The 19,752-nt window shown below is 49.5% G+C and overlaps 1 protein-coding gene across 6 annotated transcripts in view; it reads left to right on the top strand.

The window, feature by feature from the left end:
• The window catches only part of RBM47 (RNA binding motif protein 47), a 206,378-nt gene that overhangs the window by 95,027 nt on the left and 91,599 nt on the right, over nucleotides 1–19,752 (top strand). For all 6 annotated transcript variants that reach the window (XM_051830835.2, XM_070068133.1, XM_051830860.2 and 3 more), the window contains one exon: nucleotides 15,106–15,186. The gene's annotated coding sequence lies outside the window, so the exon portion shown is untranslated. The remainder of the gene's footprint in view (nucleotides 1–15,105; nucleotides 15,187–19,752) is intronic.

Below are 19,752 nucleotides of genomic sequence, written 5' to 3'. Positions count from 1 at the left end.
GTCCCAGCAGCAGTGGATAGCAGCTGCCCCAAGCCTCCTCCTGTCTGTCCCCCCCACTGCTAACCTGGCCTCCCTAGCCTCTTCCCCAGGAATCCCTGAACTGTACATAGATCAGCAACTCAAAGGTTAACACCCAGCCCAGCAAGGCCACCGAGGACCCTGGCAGCACCAAGGCTGGCTGGCAGACGTGTGCTGGCGCTGCATAGCAGCAAGTGTCCTGCTGCGTACGGCTTACCGTCAGTGCGGGAGTTCAGGATGAATGAGAAAATAACTTCACAGCTCATTAGTGCAAACGCCATTTGGGATCAAATCAGAGACTCTGGTGCCTCCCTTGAGGAAGTACACAGGGAAGAGGGTTGCACCTGTGAACAGATGGATTTTGTGTTCTCAGCGAGACTGAGGTCACTGGAGGGAGCTTGTCCTCAGTCCTACCAAGGCCCGGTTCCTATTCCCCAGCCCTCTCAAGCCCCCCATGCCACAGCCCCCCTTCCATGACTTAAGGTCCCGGATGTTTGCATAGACGTTCCTCTGTCTCCACCTGCACCCTTTCCTCCTGCTGAGGAGTCTCGGGCTCTGTTATCCATCCCACTGGGGCAAAAAGATATTTTTTGGAAGAGTCCGGGGTCCTGAACATTATTCATTATTTTCTGAAAGCCTAAGCAAGATAGGAGGTTCTTGTATTCTAGAAGGAAACTAAATTATGCTAGTAGGTTGTACTCTTCCCCCAGTCCTGTTGATCATTTCCTGGTGCTTTTAACCTGGTAATAAACCCACGGATGTGTTGCCCGTGTTGTTTACCTCTCTTACATTAAAACCACACCTGGTGGGCGCCGTGGCTCACTAGGCTAATCCTTCGCCTGCGGCACCAGCACCCTGGGTTCTAGTCCCAATTGGAGTGCCGGATTCTGTCTCAGTTGCTCCTCTTCCAGTCCAACTCTCTGCTGTGGCCCGGGAAGGCAGTGGAGGATGGCCCAAGTGCTTGGGCCCTGTACCCACATGGGAGACCAGGAGGAAGCACCTGGCTCCTGGCTTCGGATCAGCGCAGCGTGCAGGCCACAGCGCATTGGCCATAGCAGCCATTTGGGGGGAGGGGGTGTGTGAACCAACAGAAAGAAGACCTTTCTCTCTCTCACTAACTCTGCCTGTCCAAAAAAAAAAAAAGCCACACCTTTCCTAGCCTTCAGAGGTTCCTTGCGTATTCGTCCCCATAGGCTAAGTGACAATTGTGAAAGACCCCAGAGTGACAGTGGTGTGCCCAGTAGAAATGTATTTCTGGCCTACATAGTGTTTCTGGGTGTGCCTGTGTGCGCATACACATGCAAGTGGGGGTGGCTGGCCTTGAACTCTTGGAGCTCCCCACTGACAGTGGCTTTGCCTTTGCAAACATGTGATGATGTGATGTCCAAGGTCGCCTGCGTGCCACCGTCCAGTTGCCAGAGGAGGGAAAGAGTCCAGAGGGGAGAATGTGTGAGTGAGTGTCACGGGCCAGGCCCGCATGGCATCTTGATGGTGCATGTGCCTTCCCTTCCATTCCCGGGCCAGAGCCAAGTCCGATGTTTGTACCTCAGTGCAGCGTGGAAACTGCATTCCTCCTGGGGCGCACTGACGGGGTGACCCCCACATAACCTGCAAACACACTTCGCAGCAGCTACGACTGTCAGTGTGCGCTGGTGAGGGGTTCACCTGGGGAGCACGCCCTGCACCCCTGCGGTCCTGTCCCTGTTTCCGTTTTCAGGAGTAGCCTTGGTACACAGGGAGGGGTGTTTGTTGCCTCTCTGAATGAGGCAAGTCCAGCGGGGGGGCAGGGCAGCTCAGCTGGTGGGAGCACCCACTTCCCCCTCTGAGCACCACCGTGCGGGTAGCAGGAGCGGCCCTGGACATAACCTTGAAAGAGCCGTTTGCCCCTCCTCTCGGTTTTCTTATCTAGATCGGTGAGCAGATAGCTGGGTGTTTCACAATTCTAGGACTTGGGCAGGAATCTGAGAATTTTGTCCTCGGTGTTCCTCTGGGGTGATTGCAGTACAATGAAGTTTGGAGGGTATTTTGCAACTTTTATAATCGTGTAATTAAAAAACTCAGGGGTTCCACAGATCACTCAAATGTTTATAGTTTAAATGCTGTTTAAGAAGCGAAACCCACTTATATGGGGGACCTTCCTAGTTGAGGGATGAGCGCTTTGTGGCCACTACCCACACTAACGCCTACTTTTGATTTTAATGCCGGTTTAATGTAGGGGTGAATCTCTTTCTTTGGGATAATTCAAAAAATGCATTTACCCGGCCCTTGGGGTACGGCATTTGGGACATCAAATGCTCCACTGCGTAGTCTCTCTGCCCTCAGCGAAGTCTTCATCGTTGTCTCAGTCACAGTGCTCCTGTGGGCCCTCCGTGGTCCGCTGTCGGTGCAATGCGCTGTAGTTTGGGGGAGGAGTCGTTGTGAATGGAAAGGAAGCGTTGGATGGGCAGGTCATGTACAGAAGGTGACTGTTGCAAGGACAGCGTACTGGACACATAACGATGTGTGTGGGCTTGGGCAGAACCAGGCCAGGCTGTTGAAGCAAGTAGAGTGCCTATTTCCCTAGGGCACTGGGCTAAGTGTTATGTTACCATTTCCCAGTGTGCCATTAGCTTTGGCTACCTCACATCTGCTGATCTTCTGAATAGCACATCATGTGGGATTTTGATGGGAGGCAGAATTTAAAATTTTTTTTTAGTTTTATTTATTTGGAAGCTAGAGACATAGAGAGCGCCTCCGTCCACTGGTTCACTTCCCAAATGCCCATAACATCCAGGGCTGGGCCAGGCTCAAGCCAGGAGCTCCATCTGAGACCCCACGTGGGTGGCAGGGAGCCGTGTACTTGAGTCGTCACCTGGTACTTCCCAGGGGGTGCGTTAGCAGGCAGCTGGAGAGGAGAGGGATGCGGTCATCCCAGACGGCATCCTAACTGCTGATCCCAACACCTGCTGCGCTGGGAGCAGGACGTGAGCATTTCTGTGACTTCACTTGGTAAGACTGGGAGAAAGGCTCAGGGGAAGAGGGCCCTGGGTTTCATAATAAACACTGTTGTGCTCATATATCTGAGAGCACTTGGAAGAAACCCCGCCTCCTCCGTGTAACACGTTGCATTGACCGTACAGGCCCACGCCCCCACTAGCCCAGGTGAATTGCCGGAGGAGTGTGGTTGACAGACTTGCCTGGAGGTTAGAATGACTGGGGCGCTGTTGGAAAAGAGGTGTACGGACCCCTCTATGGGAACTGCTGGTGCAGAGGCTCCAGAGCGAGGCCCAGGGGTCAGATTTTTAAACACTGCTGCGGTGCACTTGTCCCCGGCCTTTCAGAAGAGGGGCGCTGGGAGGGGCAGGTGGCATCGGGGTGAGAGATCCTATCACCACCACAGGGGACAGAAGACCCAGTGACCCGATAGCTCAGCGACAGCCTGATGCAAGCCCTCCCCCTGTGTCCCTTGACTACTGCAAACAGATTCCTGTGGGGGATATGGGCGCACTGTCTTCCTCTGGGTGGCCGTGGGTGGGTGGTGAGGAGGAGCCATGTCATATTTCGATCATCTTCCCAGTTTTATGAGAACTGGGGAGGTGGAAGACCCAACATTTCACGACAAAGACCCTCCCTTTAGTAGAATGACCTTGACTTTGAGACCACACCTTCCGGAGTTCTCTTCCTGGTCCTGGCTCCTGGGGGCTCTAACCTTCCCCTCTCCTGGCTTTTCTAGGCTTAAGACGCAGTGCACGCCTCCTTCTGAGGGTTGCATTTCTTTTCCTTTAACCATGTTAATCTACAGTCTGATTACAGGTAGACCGGGTGGTGTCTTTCTTTTGACTTTGCATATCTTTGAAATCTAATGGATTTTGTGGATCATCTCGGGGGCGGGGGTGTTCCCTGGATTGTAATCTTACTCTACTGGTTGTGAAGCATGCAGCCGACTTCATCATGGCCTTTACAATGAGTAAATGTACACGTGGCTTCTTGGAGCAATGTTAAAGTGCCCAAATTAATTTGGCATATTTGTAGAGCGGATGAAGCAGTTTTGTGAGCCTCTAGTGAATGCTAATGACCTGGCCGGAGGAATATTTGAAGGCACAACAGGGATTTCTCCTTAGTGGAAGGAGCCTCTCTTTTAAACAACAGAACAATCCCTGGAAGAGCGAGGATGAAGTCCCAGCCTGTCCCCTAGATAATCACTCTGAGCTCCAGTTGCCGTCACTGACCGTGTGTCTAACAGTCACCACCTTGCTTGGCTGTTGGGAGCCTTAAAACCAGACCTGGGGTCTGGCTTACCCCACCCCATAGTCAGTGCTAAAGATGGGGCTAAAGATGTAATGGGGGAAAAGGGAACAGCAGCAGCCTGGGATTTGTTCTGGTGGTCAGCAGGCAGAGGGTGTTGTATGCACAACATGTAGAGAGTCATGCATGAGTGGGTGGGGCTGGGAGGGGGTCCTCACCCCCCGCAATCTGCTTGGGCTTACACGTGACCAAGGCCAGCACTGAGAGGAGACGGGGAGAGCCCAGGTACCATCGAATCTGAGCCGGCTGTATTGTGGGTTCTGGTTGGATTTCTGAAACACTTGATCTCGGCGAGGGGACTCTCTGCTCCGTGGCTCAGCTTCAAGTGGGGAGAAGATGCTGGGCCCGGTGCCTTCTCACAGCTGTGCGATGCCTGCGCCACGGGAAGGTGGGGACAACCACGGCTCTGCTCGCCTGTCTTCAAGTCTGCGCAGCGGGAGCTGGTGAACCCCGCCACAGCTGCCAGCCCAGGCCGTGTTAGAAATTCCTGGGGATTGTGCAAACTCTGAGCGGCTTAGCTGAGGTGGACATCAGCGTCCTGGCTGAGCGCTCTCTAGTTTTCCAGCTGTTGTGCCCCGACAAGGGTCAGGCTGGAGAAATGAGGTGAGGGTCATGTCCCAAAAGCGAGTGCCTGGTTGTGGGTGAGTGGTTCACAGACCTACTTGCTCATCTGTGCCACAGCTGTCCAGCTGTTGCACATACTCCGACCAAGGAGGAAGAAAAGGTTAAGGACTAAGGACTGCTTGAAACAGATAGATTTAAAGGAACACCGAGTTTTCTTTCGTTTGTGGTTTGTTGTCAGGGCTGGGGCCTGTTCTGTGCTGCCAGCAGGAATCAGGAATTGAGAAATGAGAACAAGTGTTCTTTCTACCCTATAATAAAGGACCTGACTTGGCAAAAACAACAGAAAGTCTACTTTTTGCACTATGGAGAATCTTCCCAACTTGAGTGGAGCCCTCAGCGATGGAGGAGGGGTGGGAGGGGCTGTGGAAGCCCTGTGCTGAGTTAGCATTTCTCTGTCGTGGTGTTGCTCAGCCATGGGGCAGAGATAGAATCTGCACTTTATGTCTAAACAACACTTCAGGTTTTCTTCCCTGGCGCTCTTAAAAATTTAGAGGAAATCTCCCACGTGTGCTTCAGGTTTGCTCATTTGACAGCCTTTGGGGCTTTTGAGAGAAAATCCAGCCTATTTGCATAGTTAGTGTGAAGCCCCCCACTCCGTGTTGCTTGATTCTTTATTGCAGTGGGCTAACCACAGTCTGTCCTCTCTTATTCCCTGTAACTGCTTTAGGACACACAGTCGGATTTCAGGTTAGACTCGAATACTTGCCAAGCCCCTTTCTGGCAGGTGTCGGTTGTGTGAACAAGGCACACAGTCCCTGCCTGCCTTAGCTTGTGTTCTAGTTAGGTTACAGTGGCCGTCAGTATCTGTGTAATGGTGGGGTATTATGTCCTGTGGTGAGAGAAAGGCTGGAGCTGCCCTCTTCACCACAGTGACCGGCACAATGCTAGGCACCTACAGGGGCTCAGCAGCTGTTTCTAAGAACCAGTGATTGAACTGATGCATGTCTAGTGCTGAGGCTCCCTTCCACTGGGGACCCCTGCATCCCATATTGGAGTGCGTGGGATTTGAGCCCAGCTCTGCTTCCTGGTCATGTGTTACTCTGGGTGGCAGCAGATAATGCTATGGGATTCCCACAGTGGGAATCCTGGATTGAGGTCCCTGATCCTAGCTTCATCCTGCCTCAGCCCTGGCTCTGTGCATTTGGGGAGAGAACCAGTAAGTGGGAGATTGGTCTCTGTCTCTGCCTTCCTGTCTCTCTGCTTCTCACATAAATAAGATAAATTTGATTGCTTTAAAATCATAATGACCAATATAGGAAGTCTTTCTAAATTTCATGAACAATGTGTATTATGGAAAAGTGTGGATTTCAAATAAATTTTGCGCAAAAATGAACAGCTTTTAATTCTTCTCTCCATGATCTTTTTAAAGTACCCCTGTAACATACCCTAAGTTCTCAGCGAGGAAAAATGATTCCTGAACATGTGTTGATGACACCCTCTTTTGCATGAACCCATCTGAATTCAAATGCCAGTTTGCACAAACTGATAGTCACTTAATCTCTCCGAGCCTCAGTTTCCCCATCTGCGGGCAACAAGAGTAACAGTCCTTGCTTTAAGCTCTAAAGGAAGCAGTGGTGTAGAAAGGGTGGGTGTAAGACACCACTCACTACAAGAGCTTTGAGGAGTGCGAGATGCTTTTGTCTATATTTGTTGTCCTTCGATCTGGTTGAGAAGACAGGATACAAACAGGGTAAAAGTGAAGTAAGAACAACAAAGTTAAGCAATGATCAGAACAGTCGCAATGTCAGGTCAGTGGGCAGTGTGATGAGCTGCCCAGTCACATTGGCCACACAGTAATGCTTTCATGGTTCAGGGCTTGAGTATGTCTGCTGGAGGGGTGCTGGCCGGTGCCTGATCCTTGCTTGTGGGTTCAAGACCCGTTCATTCATTCAGCAAATACAAGGGGTCTTCAAAACTTCATGGAAAAATACATGTTATAAAAAATCTATACATGTTATAAAAAAATCTATGCATGGATTAAAAAAACTTTTTTGCATAAAAACATCTCTTTTGATTCCATTTTCCATAGACTTTATAGAGTGCCCTCATATTTATTGAGTCATCTGATGTGTCAGGTGCTGTGCTACCCTCTAGGGGCATAGAGAGGCGAGCAAACCGACGAGGACCCTGTCTCGGTGTGAACTGCATAGTATTTAATTGCTACCCGTGATGAGTGCTGTAAGGGAAAGCTTATGGGGGAAGCCATCTAACTTGGGGCGTGGAGGAAGCGGCCCTTGATCTGCCATCAGAAGAATGGAATTCACAAGTACTTGGCAAAGTAAGAACACTGCTGGCCCATATTAAACAGCAACTTTTATTTCTATAATAAAAGCTGGAACACAATTTATAATTGTTTTACATCCGGGACATTAGGGAAAAGTCAGCTTTTAATGAACTTAGGCTTCTGCATGTGCTCATCTCTACCCCAACACACACAACCTGTAGCCCTGGTCTGGGAGAGCCCTCCATGATCAGTTGCTTGTCCAGCAAAGCAGGTGCGTGCTCAGACATTCTGGAAGAAATGAAGTCTGTAGACAGTCTCATCAGAAAACAGAGCATTTCTCTTGCTAGATCACTTCTAAAATACGCTTGGTTTTTCAGAGTTGTTGTCTTAGCTCGCTCTTTGTTTGGGAGGCATACATCTTGGGCAGGTGCAGTGAGATAATACATGTGAAGTGCCATGCCAGGAGACACCAAGCAAGTGTGAGCTTTTGTAAAACAAACTGATTTGCTATTCCAAAGCCACTGTCGGCTTTTGAGTTATCTTTTGGTCTCTTGTCTTGTCTTAGGTATTTTCCATGCCAGGCTATTGGAATCATGTTAGACGCAGACGAGCTCTGAGATGAACTCTTGTGCTTGGTGCGCTGTCAGATTGTCCTTAGGAAGGACGGGAAGGACTGGCACATGACTGGAGTGACTGGACGTGGTTCTGGGACAGGAAGTGATCGCCGGGACAGCCACAAGAGGAAGTCCCTGTGGTTGAATGAGCACTTGGAGCAGGATTGAGGACATTCGTTCTTTAGGCGCGTTTGTGCTGAGCCCAATCTTTGTTCCGGGCGCCATGCTGGGCCCTGCAGTTAGAGCTGCATCAGGCACCATGCATCCTTTCAGTCATCCTGGGTCTCCAGCTGTTTGTACCGTCAGTCGGAGCCTGCAGACACGAGCTAACCCCCGTGTACCTGTGTCCTTAGTGTCAGAACACAAGGACCGGAGTAGTTGTAACTGTCATCTCAAAGAATTCCTACCCAGAGGCTGTTGGTCAACCACTGTTGACCCTGGGATTCAAGGAAAGGGATTGGGCTTTTCTTGCAATAAGAGGGATTTGAGGCTGACCTAAGGAAGGACTCGGTGGTGCTGGTGTTGGAGCAGCTTGGGTCAATGCTCGTGGTCTGCCCAGACAGGTTGTTTTGTTTCTCCAACGCTGACAGCGCCAGACCCTGTTTAGGAGCTGGGGGTACTGTGGTGAGGAAGAGGAAGGCCTTTCTCATCGAGCTCACACTCAGTGGGCCACATAGGCACTAAAGACTGATAGAAATGAATAGTACTGTGATTTCAAATAATAATAAGAGCAAGGAAGAAAAATAAAGATAAGGGAAAGAAGAAAAAGTGCAGGGTTGGGGGGGGTGGTGAGAGGAGAGAGAGAGATTTTTCATCTGCTTGTTCACTCCCCAAATGGCTTCAACAGCCTGGGCTGGGCCAGGCCGAAACCAGGAGCCCAGAACTCCATCCACATTTCCCACATGGATGGCAGGAACTCAGGTATTGAGCCATCACTGGCTGCCTCCTGGGGCATGTTAGCAGGGAGCTGTATTGGAAGCAGAATAATGGGATTCAGGACTGGAACCAGCACTGTGATCCAGCACTCCGATAGGAGATGTGGGTGTCTAAGCAGCAGCTTAACCTGCGCCACAATGCCTGTCCCTAGAGGGCTTTTTTTTTTTTTTTTAAAGAAGTTACAGTGAGAGACAAATTTTCCACCCACTGGTTAATTCCGCAGATGACCGCAAATGTCCGGGCTGGGCTATGTCAAAGCCAGGAGCCAGGAGCTTCATCCGGGTTGGGTCTCCCACGTGGGTGCAGGGGCTAAAAGCACTCGGGCCATCTTCCGCTGCTTTACCAGGAACATTAACAGGGAGCTGGATCAGAAGTGGAGCAGTCAGGAGCTAAACTGTTGCCCATACAGGTGGCGGCTTTACTCACTATGCCGGCTCTTTTAAAAGAAGTAGTCAGGGAAGACTTTTTGGAGGAAGTGACATTTGGGCAGAGACCTAAATCCAGGCAGGACAGGAGCTCTGGGAGAAAAGGGGAGAGAGAAGGATGGGAAAGGAAATTGCAATTCTAGACGGGGTGGGGGTTGTGGGTGAGCCTCAGTGCTGAGACCGGGAGATGGATGAGCTGGCTGGTTGACGAGCAGCCAGGAGGCAGGTGGTGTGGCCAGGCCAGGCATTGAGTTAGAGAGGGGCAGGGAAGGAAGCGGAAAGGAACTCGGATTGCAGCCTCCGCGAGGGGGCTTTGGGTTTTATTCCAAGTGTGAGGAGAAGCTATTAAAAGAGATTTGAGAAAGAACGTAACATGAATAGATTTCTGCAGGAAGATTGATCTACTGGGGTGTGGATTGGGCAGCCACTTACAGGCGGGAGCCTACCCCTGGTGGGAGTTAATTCAGGCCGGCCTGTCCCTGCAGGATCTGGGCTGGCTGGATTTTTCCCAGCTCAACAGCTGAAAGACAGCATCTATTTCTGTCTACTGTAGCATAGCCGTCTCTCTTCAGGAGTCGTAGGAATTCTGTATTTTCCTTTTGAATGGGGTCCTGCATGGAGATGGGCTTCTTTCTGAAGAGAACACTTGGCTGTGGTCATCTTCTGTCTTCTTAGTGCAGCCTTTGCAACTGACCCTTCCTCCTTTCCCATTTTCCCTTCTTCCTGTCTACTTCCTTTTCTCCCTCCCCTTTAAAAACAGTGCTTATTATTTTATTCGCTACCAGGATTCCTTATTCGAATGTTAATATAAAACTAAAATGTGGTGGAGGCGGGTGGGTGTTTGGCACAGTGGCTACAGGTGACACACCCACTCAGCGCCCCTGCATCTGCAGCAGGTGACGGCTCTGTACCTGGATCCTTACCACCCACATCAGAGACCTGGACTGAGTTCTGGGTTCCTCGCTTAGGCCTTGCCCAGCCTTGGCTGTCACCAGCATTTGGGGAAGTGAACCAGTGGGTGAGATCTTTCTCTTCCTGTCTTTCAAATAAACTTGAAAAAAATATTTTTTTTTACAATGAGATTATACCATCTTTGAATCTGTGAGCCTCAGACCGTACTGATCCCGTAGCAACCCTATTTTCTTCGTTATCTAAAAGTGTGACCCAAGCCCATGCTGATGCTTAGAAGCAGGTGGGTATCTCAGCCACAGTCACATTCGTGGGCAGCCTGGCCTAGTTGCCTGCAGTTCACTAACTGCCCACTTTTGTGCTTGGGAAATACGTATCCAAACCACAAGAGGGCAGCTCGTCCCGGGAAGCTCTGCATAGAAAAGTGCTGGCCCTGGACGTAGGCTAATGAGGGCAAAGACATCTGGGACTTTTCCAGCATGTTTCTTGCCTAAGGAAGCCTTTGTGCATTCTTAGCCAGTTTCTTGCATTCCAAGAGAGAGTGATTTGGGAAACTGAAGGTTTTAAGGCAAGTTCTTTGATGCCAATCTGTTTCTCTGTGTAATATAACCCCTCTTCCCCCTTGGGTCTTCTTTCTCCCTTATCCACCCTCTGTGTTGGGCTCCAACTGACCTGTAATGCATCTCACACATTTTAAGTGTTGACTTTTAATAACTGCTGCATTTAGCACGGAACCCCTACCTTGGTTACAATAGAGAAATCTCCATCTTTCTGGAGAGTTCTCACGTGCCCCTTTACAGGCAGTCTCTCCTCCTCACAGGCACGGCGTCCCTTTGAATCTTTAATCCTTGAAAAATGTTCACCCTAGACGGGGTGTTTTATAACTTTAAAGTAATGGTTACTCATAGAAGGTTCTGGGAGAGCCCTACAGAAACACCAGGAAGTCCAGTCCGGCTCCAATCCCAGATAGTTCTGTAAGATTTGTCCCTGGGTTGCCGTGGTGGTTGTTGTAAGCTGGCTTGCATTGGCTGGGAGGGAGAGCTGTCATGATGTGCATAATCTCCAATTTCCCATTTGTTCAGGTTTATTTCTGCCTTGGTTAACATTTATTGCACGTAAGGACTTCTGTTAATTAACTCAGTGAATCTTCCCTACAAGGAAAGTGCTATTATTCCATATTTACGGTCAGGGGAGAATAGGAGGAAACTGAGGCACAGCCACCTGTAGCTTTGACTGTGAACAGATGATGCGAGGGCGTGTGCCTGGCGCAGCCTCCTCTGTTGGAGCACCTGCCTGGAAGCCTGGCTCTGGCTCCCTGGGAGTCGTGGGTGACAGCTCAAGGAACTGGGTTCCTGCCACCCTCAAAGGACACTGAAATTGAGCTCCTGGCTTTGGCCCTGGCCCAGCCACACCTGTTGCAGGCATGTGGGGAGTGAACCAGCAGGTGGAATCTGTTATTCGTGTTCTCTCTCTCTTTCTGAATGAAATTAGATTGCTAATATGAAATGAAGACAAGTGAAATTAGAAGTTTCTTAAGAAAAGCATTTTCTCATCGATCGAAGTAGTCCCCAGGTTCAAAAGCCGGCGATGCTCTTTCCCTACGCGATGTCCTTGCGTAGTGTCGCCCGTGGCCATGGCTGAATGCCCTCGTCCTGAATCCCACGTCTGTTTCCTGTTCCTGCCCTCAGCGCCCCCTGCCGGCCGTCCTCTGCGCGTGTTCAGGGTGATCTTTCGTACCTGCGGCTCTGGTAGCTTCACCCTCTCGATGAGCCTTCTGGTCCCTTGCCTTGTTCGGTTGTATATTCGATGCCCACCCCCAGTTTGGCTGTGCCCATCCTCCCACAGTGCTGTGCTCACTCGTGTCCCTGCATCCCTGCCTGCTGAGCGAGCTGTGACTTCTACAGGGCCTGGTGGCCCCGGTCTTCCTTTCCTAGGCACACTTCCCACCCTTGCCCCTGCTGCACAGACCTTCCGTCCGGCTTCCAGGGCCCCTCGCCTGTTACAGCCAGGGTCACATTGTCTTCATCTTTCTCCAACTCTGCATCCCACAGGGTGGGCAGTAGCTTTGGCTTTTTCACTTTGCATTTCTAGCCTAGCTCAGTACCTGGGCTTTCTATCCACACTATGAAGGCAGAGGATGCATCCATTTCATCCACTGCTACTGTCGTAGTCCCTGGCGTAGGGTCTGGCCTGTGATAGGTGTTCAGTTAATGTTTGTTGACCGCGAGGCTGGTGCATGGTTTGAAATGTCAGACTGTAGTGGTGTCCACCAGCATAACTGAGCCATGGCTGTATCCTACGCGGCCTCACAGAACCGTAAAGTTTCGGAAGATGCCCTCCTGTGTCGCCCTCCTGGCGTTGTGGACTTAGCCTACTTCCCTTGTGGTTGACCGCCCGGCCCTGTGACAGAGGTGCGGGGTGTGGGGAAATAGGGCCTCAGGTTTATTGTTCCAGCTGCCGTTGCCACAGACGGGGTGGTTCCATCAGCAGAAGCACATTTCTTCCCAGTTGAAGCGGCTGCAAGTCCAAGATCCACGGCTCAGCAGGGCCAGTTTCTCCCGAGGGCGCTCCGCTTGCTTTCTCATCGCGTCCTTCCACGGCCACCCCTCGGTCTGTGTCGTCTGTGTCCTAATCTCTTGCATAAGGACACCGGCCACCTTGGACGAGGGCACACCCCCAGTGACCTCTTGCAAGACCCTGCCTCCAAACACAGCCACAGATTTGAGACACAGGAGGCTGGGACTTAGACAAATGAGGCATTTATCCCATCCCAGGCAGGGACAGGCACTCTTAGGCCCAAGGGGCTCTTCCCTGGTCTGCTGCCTGTGTTACAACATGGCAGTAAAGGGGAGCCCAGGAGCCATCAGGGAGAGCATTCTGTTCACTGAGGCACCTGCTCCCACACCTGATCTCCACGCTGCTCATGTTGACCTTGGCCTTCATGTTTCTTCCACAGTTGACATTCAGTCAAAATTCTAGGTAGAGTTTCAGTGCTTTTCACATTGGAAAGGCACACTCTTTCCTTCTGTTCCTCCGAAACTGACGTGCGGACTACTGCTAGGTTTCTTTCCAAGGGTTCAGTGGGCAGTGGGGCTAAAAGCCATATGATGACATGGTGCCGCCTCCGTTTGCTGTAAGCAAACAGCCAGGTCTTTTATTGTACTTGATATGGGTACTCGTGATACAGGTTGGTCCCAGAGGAGCAACTCAAACGCCAAGTTACTGTGGGTCAAAGTTCCTTCAAGTGCTGCACGTTAATCAAAAACTAAACCTTGGTTAATTTGGCCACTGAGCTGGGAAGAACTTTGGAACAAGTGATTACAGAGTTGGACTGCAGGACTCAGGCAAATCCAGTGCTTTCTTACCCAGGAGGAAGGTGATCTTTCTCTGGGAGGCGCTTGTCATCATGGTCCAAGTCATTCCTTTTTTTTTTTTTTTTTTTAAGATTTATTTATTTATTTGAAAGGATTATAGAGAGCAATAGATACATATACACACACACACACACACAAACACGGAAAGAGGGAGGGGGAGGGAGGGAGAGAGAAAGAGAGAGAGAGAGATCTTCCATTTCTGGTTCACTCCTCATATGGCTGCAATGACAGGGGCTACACAAGGCCAAAGGCAGGAGCCCGGAACTCCCTCCCATGTGGGTGCAGGGCCCAAGCACTTGGGCCATCCTCCACTGCCTTCCTAGGCGCATAGCAGGGAGCTGGATGGAAAGTGGAGCTTGAACCAGTACTTATATGGGATGCTGGCATTGCAAATGGCAGCTTAACCCGCTGCATCCCCACTCAGCTCCGTCCTATTCATTCCTGGTAAGGTGGTATTGTAGTCGAATCTGCTGTGTGGAACTAAGCTAATCAAAAAAATACTTAATCATGAAGCTGAATGGGTAGGGAACACATTATCTAGATAGGGGCAGAAAAGCCAGCTCTTAAGGGCTTCCATAGTTGAAGGAACATCTCAAGCATGAGTCAAAATGTTTGAAACAGTTTTGCATGTTTGGCAATTTACCTCAAAACCCACAATTTAACGTACCTCTGCAGAAAGAATTTTAAATGAATAGGATAATCCTAGCTGTCTGTTGCTGAGCGTTTTCTCTGGCCACAAGGGTTTCATATCTGCTAGGCCCATGTGGGATGAGGATGAGCAAACCAAGTGAGATGCCGGAAATCACCCAGCCTAGCAAGCAGTGGGGCTGAGCACTGAGTGCCGGGGACACCTGCGAGCTTCCTGTTCCTGTTTCTGTGCCCCTTTGTACAAGGGCACCTCACCAGGCTCGTGGACAATGGAATTAGGAGATAGTTTCGGTGCGAAAAAATCTGAAAGCCGTGCCTAGCTTTCCCCTCCTGTGCATTTTCCATGAACTTTTTGAAGACTCTGTGTATATTTCCTTCTCTCTGTATCGGAGTAAGATTTTTTTTCCATCGACTTCCCTTTAGCTTAAATGAAACTGGATAGCCTTGCAGACCTGGCAAAAGAGTATGACCTGTTTTCTCCACTGTGTGTGGGCTTGTGGGAGCTTCCTGTTCACATAGTTTTATAGCTTTCCCTGTAATTCCATGGACACACAGAGGTGTGGCATGATAGCAAAACTGTAATTTTTTTTAAAGATTTATTTATTTATTTGAAAGTCAGAGTTACACAGAGAGAGAAGGAGAAACAAAGAGAGAGAGAGAGAGAGAGGGGTCTTCTTTCAGCTGGTTCACTCTCCAATTGGGTGGAGACTCCCACAGCCGGAGCTGCACTGATCCGAAGCCAGGAGCCAGGAGCTCCCTCTGGGTCTCCTATACAGGTGCAGGGATCCAAGGACTTGGGCCATCTTCCACTGCCTTCCCAGGCCATAGCAGAGAGCTGGATCAGAAGAGGAGCAGCCGGGACTTGAAATGGCATCCATATGGGATGCCGGCACGGCGGGCGGCAGCTTTACCGCTATGCCATAGCACCAGACCCCAAAACTGTATTTCTTCTGTGTATCCCTCTCTCCCCCTTTCCACCCCACGCCCAGTGAGCTGCGCATCCTCCTTCTTTGGGTCAGTAATGTTGTCTTTTCCATTTCGCTGTTCAGGTAACGGAGGCGTTAGAGGGACACCTTACACCAGGCCACCCGGCAGAGAGCAGCCACTGCCTGGCCCGCTGAGGAGGTTCGGTGAGTTGAGACTGCGTCTTTCTCTTCAGAATGTTCAAATGAGCGTGATTCAGGGTGGGGGCAGTAGAGGAACATTCCACAGTGACATCCAAGTGCTAACCCTCCCCCCACCCCACGTTTAAACACGTCCACCGTTGTTTTTGTGTGTGCTTCATTTCCACGCTAGAGTACCCTGTAGGTCTGTAGAGAGAGAGAGACAGAGAGAAAGGTCTTCCTTCCGTTGGTTCACCCTCCAATGACCGCTACGGCTGGTGCGCTGCGCCAATCCGAAGCCAGGAGCCAGGTGCCTCCTCCTGGTCTCCCACGCAGGTGCAGGGCCCAAGCACTTGGGCCATCCTCCACTGCCGAATGGCCAGTATTACAACCCTTCCTCTGGGTTTTCAGAGTCTAAGTGCCTTTTTTTTTTAAAGAGTGGAATTTTCTTTTAATGATTTGTTTATTTGAGAGAGAGAGAAAGAGAGTGAGAGAGAGAGCATACTTCCTCTGTTGGTTCACTCCCCAAATGGCCACAATGGCCAGGGCTGGGCCAGGCTGAAGCTAGGAGCCAGGAGCTTTGTCCTGGTTTCCCACCTGGGTACAGGGGCCCAAACACATGTGCCATCTTCTGCTGCATTCGCAGGTGCATTGGCAGGGAGCTGTATCAAAAGTGGAGCAGCCGGGACTCCATCTAGGGTCCATCCAGAATGCTGGCCTCACAGATGGTGGCTTAGCCTGCTATGCCATGCCAGCCCCTACACAGACACTAAGATTTGCAAAAGCACCATGGGTGACAGTAGACCAATGCCCAAGTCAGGCAGCAGGCAGGGCTGTGTGCTATGTGCTAGGTAATTAAGACGTTTTCACAACCTTAAATAGTACTGTTGTAAACATTAATGTAAATATTTAATGTAGACATTAAATAATAAGAGTAACAAGTGGCCTGATGAAAAAGTGTAAGTAGTTAAAGGAGTTTAAGGCAAGAGGGCCTAACACAGTTTTGCTGAGAGGGTAACGGTCGGAAAATGTCTTGGAATTTCAGTGCTGTTTAACTGAGACCTGGACAATGAATGGTTTACTTGGTCGGGGGGGTGGGGGCAGGTGGAGCAACTGTACAAAGCAGCCTGGGCCAGGGGCCCAACGTGGAGAGTAAAGGTTGGGTTCAGATTGGGTTCAAGGCATAGCCTGGACCCCCCACCCCGACCCCCACCCAAGGGAGAGGTAGGGAGAGGGTGGCTTCAGATAAATAGGCGTCTCTTGTAGAATTAAGACTTAGCCACATTTTTCGAAGAATCCTTAAAACCCCTCAAAGAGATTGCTTACAAACTGATGATCTGATTTTTTTTTTTTTTTTTTTTTTTTTTTGGTGGTTCAGATGGAAATCCCTCAGATCCCAAGTCCTGCTTTCCTACTAATCCTTTGAATCTTCCCCAAATGTCTGCTCTTCCGTTCCCTCCCCTGCCTTCCGCAGGGAGGCAGTCAGCTTAGAGTCCAGCTTGTTTTGCCCAACAGATGTGTCCACTTCTCCTCCTTTGATGGCACCAGGGAGAGGTGATTGTTGGCATAGGCGGTGTATGGTTCTTCCAAAATAGGTGGTTTAAATAGAAACCAACAGAGGCTGGCTGCTTGAGCTAGCTGTGCGACCCTGATTTGGATTTGGGGCCATTGTGAGAATCTCAGGTTTTAAAGCTTAGTGTTCTGTGCTGATGCTGTCTATATTGTTGAGCTGGGGCACTTGGGCCACTGACAAAATTGATAGATTCAGAAATGCATACATGTACAAGATATCTTCCAAAAATTCATGGACAATGCATAGTATGAAAAAACTGCAGATTCCATTTTTTTCCCACCAAAATAAACTTCTTGATTCCATTTTGCATGAACTTTTTGAAGTACCCTACCCATCCCCCAACGCATACACACATCCCACTAGGAATGCTGTTTCCACCCAGTTGGCCATCTCAAGCTTACTGGTTTCCTAGTCATGAGTGAATTTGATGGGGTCATTTTCTGAAAAGTCTCTTGAATATAGGGGTGATCATAACTAGACAAACACTTTTCACAGGCCTATGTATGTATAATTTAATTTTTTATTTTTGCCTCAGTCTAAGATGAGCTTGGTCACTTTTCTCTTTATCAAAGGAAAGACAGTTTCTGGCCATGACCAGTAAAAAGAAATTTGAGCTTTTAGTATGGACCTTAGGGCACCTCTTTGGCCACCCCTCTAACACAGTTGACATCCGGGTCATTACCTGATTTTCCTGAAGCCATCAGAAGTGTGTGTTCCCCTGTGACCATGTGGGCACTGGAAGGCAGATGGTGGAAATCTCTCGGAAATGTGAAGGGGAAAAGTCAGAGTTCCCTGTGCCCTTTGGGGACTTTGAGTAAAACAACATTCGGAGTCCTACTAACCATAGCCTAGATTTCCATTCTAATGAGCTGACACATTGAAAGCTGGCTATCGTTTAACCTACAAGTTGAAAATGGGTTGAATTGGAGCTCATTCAGTGAGTTCACAGATCTCTTAGAAAGAAATTTTTCTTTTTTTTTCTTTTTTTCTCTTTTTTTTTAGTGCAAAATGTTTTGACTTTTATTTAATGAATATAAATTTCCAAAGTACAGAATATTGATTACAATGACTTCCCCCCCATAACGTCCCTCCAACCCGCAACCCTCCCCTTATCCACTCCCTCTCCCCTTCCATTCATGTCAAGATTCATTTTCGATTCTCTTTATATACAGAAGATCAGTTTAGCATACATTAAGTCAAGATTTCAACAGTTTGCTCCCACACAGAAACGTAAAGTGAAAAATACTGTTTGAGTACTAGTTATAGCATTAAATCTCAATGTACAGCACACTAAGGACAAAGATCCTACATGAGGAGTAAGTGCACAGTGACTCCTGTTGTTGACTTAACAAATTGACACTCTTGTTTATGGCATCAGTAATCACCCTAGGCTCTTGTCATGAGCTGCCAAGGCTATGGAAGCCCCCTGGGTTCACTGACTCTGATCATTTTTAGACAAGGCCATGGTCAAAGTGGAAGTTCTCTCCTCCCTTCAGAGAAAGGTACCTCTTTCTTTGATGACCCATTTTTTCCACTGGGATCTCACTCGTGGAGATCTTTCATTTAGGTTTCTTTTTTTCCCCCAGAGTGTCTTGGCTTTCCATGCCTGAAATACTCTCATGGGCATTTCAGCCGGATCCACATGCCTTAAGGGCTGATTATGAGGCCAGAGTGCTGTTAGGACATTTGCCATTCTATGGGTCTGCTGTGTATCTCACTTCCCATGTTGGACCATTCTCTCCCTTTTTGATTCTATCAGCTAGTATTTGCAGACACTATTCTTGTTTATGTAATCCCTGTGGTTCTTAGTCCTATCATTACGATCAATTGTGAACAGAAATTGATCACTGGGACTAGTGAGATGGCATTGGTACATGCCACCTCGATGGGATTGAATTCGAATCCCCTGGTATGTTTCTAACTCTACTGTTTGAGGTAAGTCAGCTTGAGCATGTCCCGAATTGCACATCTCTTCCCTCTCTTATTCCCACTCTTATATTCTTTTTTCTTTTCTTTTTTCTTTCTTTCTTTTTTTTTTTTTTTGACAGGCAGAGTGGACAGTGAGAGAGAGAGAGAGAGAGAGAGGTCTTCCTTTTCCATTGGTTCACCCCACAATGGCCGCTGTGGCCCGTGCACTGCGCTGATCAGAAGCCAGGAGCCAGGTGCTTCTCCTGGTCTCCCATGCAGGTGCAGGGCCCAAGCACTGGGGCCATCCTCCACTGCACTCCCGGGCCACAGCAGAGAGCTAGACTGGAAGAGGAGCAACCGGGACAGAACCCGGCGCCCCAACCAGGATTAGAACCTGGTGTGCCAGCGCCACAGGCGGAGGATTAGCCTAGTGAGCTGTGGCGCTGGCCAGAAAGAAATTTTTCTAAAAACCATGAAAGGTAGACATTTAGAGGAATGGCCTTCCCGTTATTATTTTTAAGAATTATGTTTATTTTCCTCCCATTTAAAAGGCAGAGAGACAGACGTAGCTTGCATCTGCTGGTTCACTCCCCAAGTGCCTGCAGCAGCCTTAGCTGTGCCAAGCAGAGCTCTTAACTACTGTGCAAATTTCCACCCCTGTTTCCGCATTAAGGGGAGCCTTTTAGACCTGTGCATGTGGGCCATGTGAGGGAAACTAGCCGAAGGACACACACACACACACACACACACACAGACCCAGCAGTGAGTTGAAGCAGAGTCTGTTCTGTTTAGTCAGCTACCCGCTGGGACCTGTCACAGAGACCCTGGGCTGCTCAGGGCGGCCTTCACAGGCAGGTTCTAGAAGTGACTTCGCTGCTGCTTCTCTCAGAAACGGAAGAGACATGTCCCCAGTACGCATTACGTATTACTCTTTGTTCAAGAGAACGTATTACTACAAAGCAGAAAAAGTGGCCCATGATTCCGTTCGATTCAAATTAATGAACCGACATGGAACCGCCATTGGCAGGAACTGGAGCAGGTGCAGAAGGAGGTACGAAGCTAATTCAGGCGTGATCCTTGCCCCATCAGAGTTTTAGAATGAGAGTTAAGCA

The sequence above is a fragment of the Oryctolagus cuniculus genome, chromosome 2 (genome assembly GCF_964237555.1).
Source record: "Oryctolagus cuniculus chromosome 2, mOryCun1.1, whole genome shotgun sequence".
NCBI lineage: Eukaryota > Metazoa > Chordata > Mammalia > Lagomorpha > Leporidae > Oryctolagus > Oryctolagus cuniculus.
The sequence above is the reverse complement of the archived record's forward strand: the minus strand, read 5'-3'. Positions and strand labels throughout refer to the sequence as shown.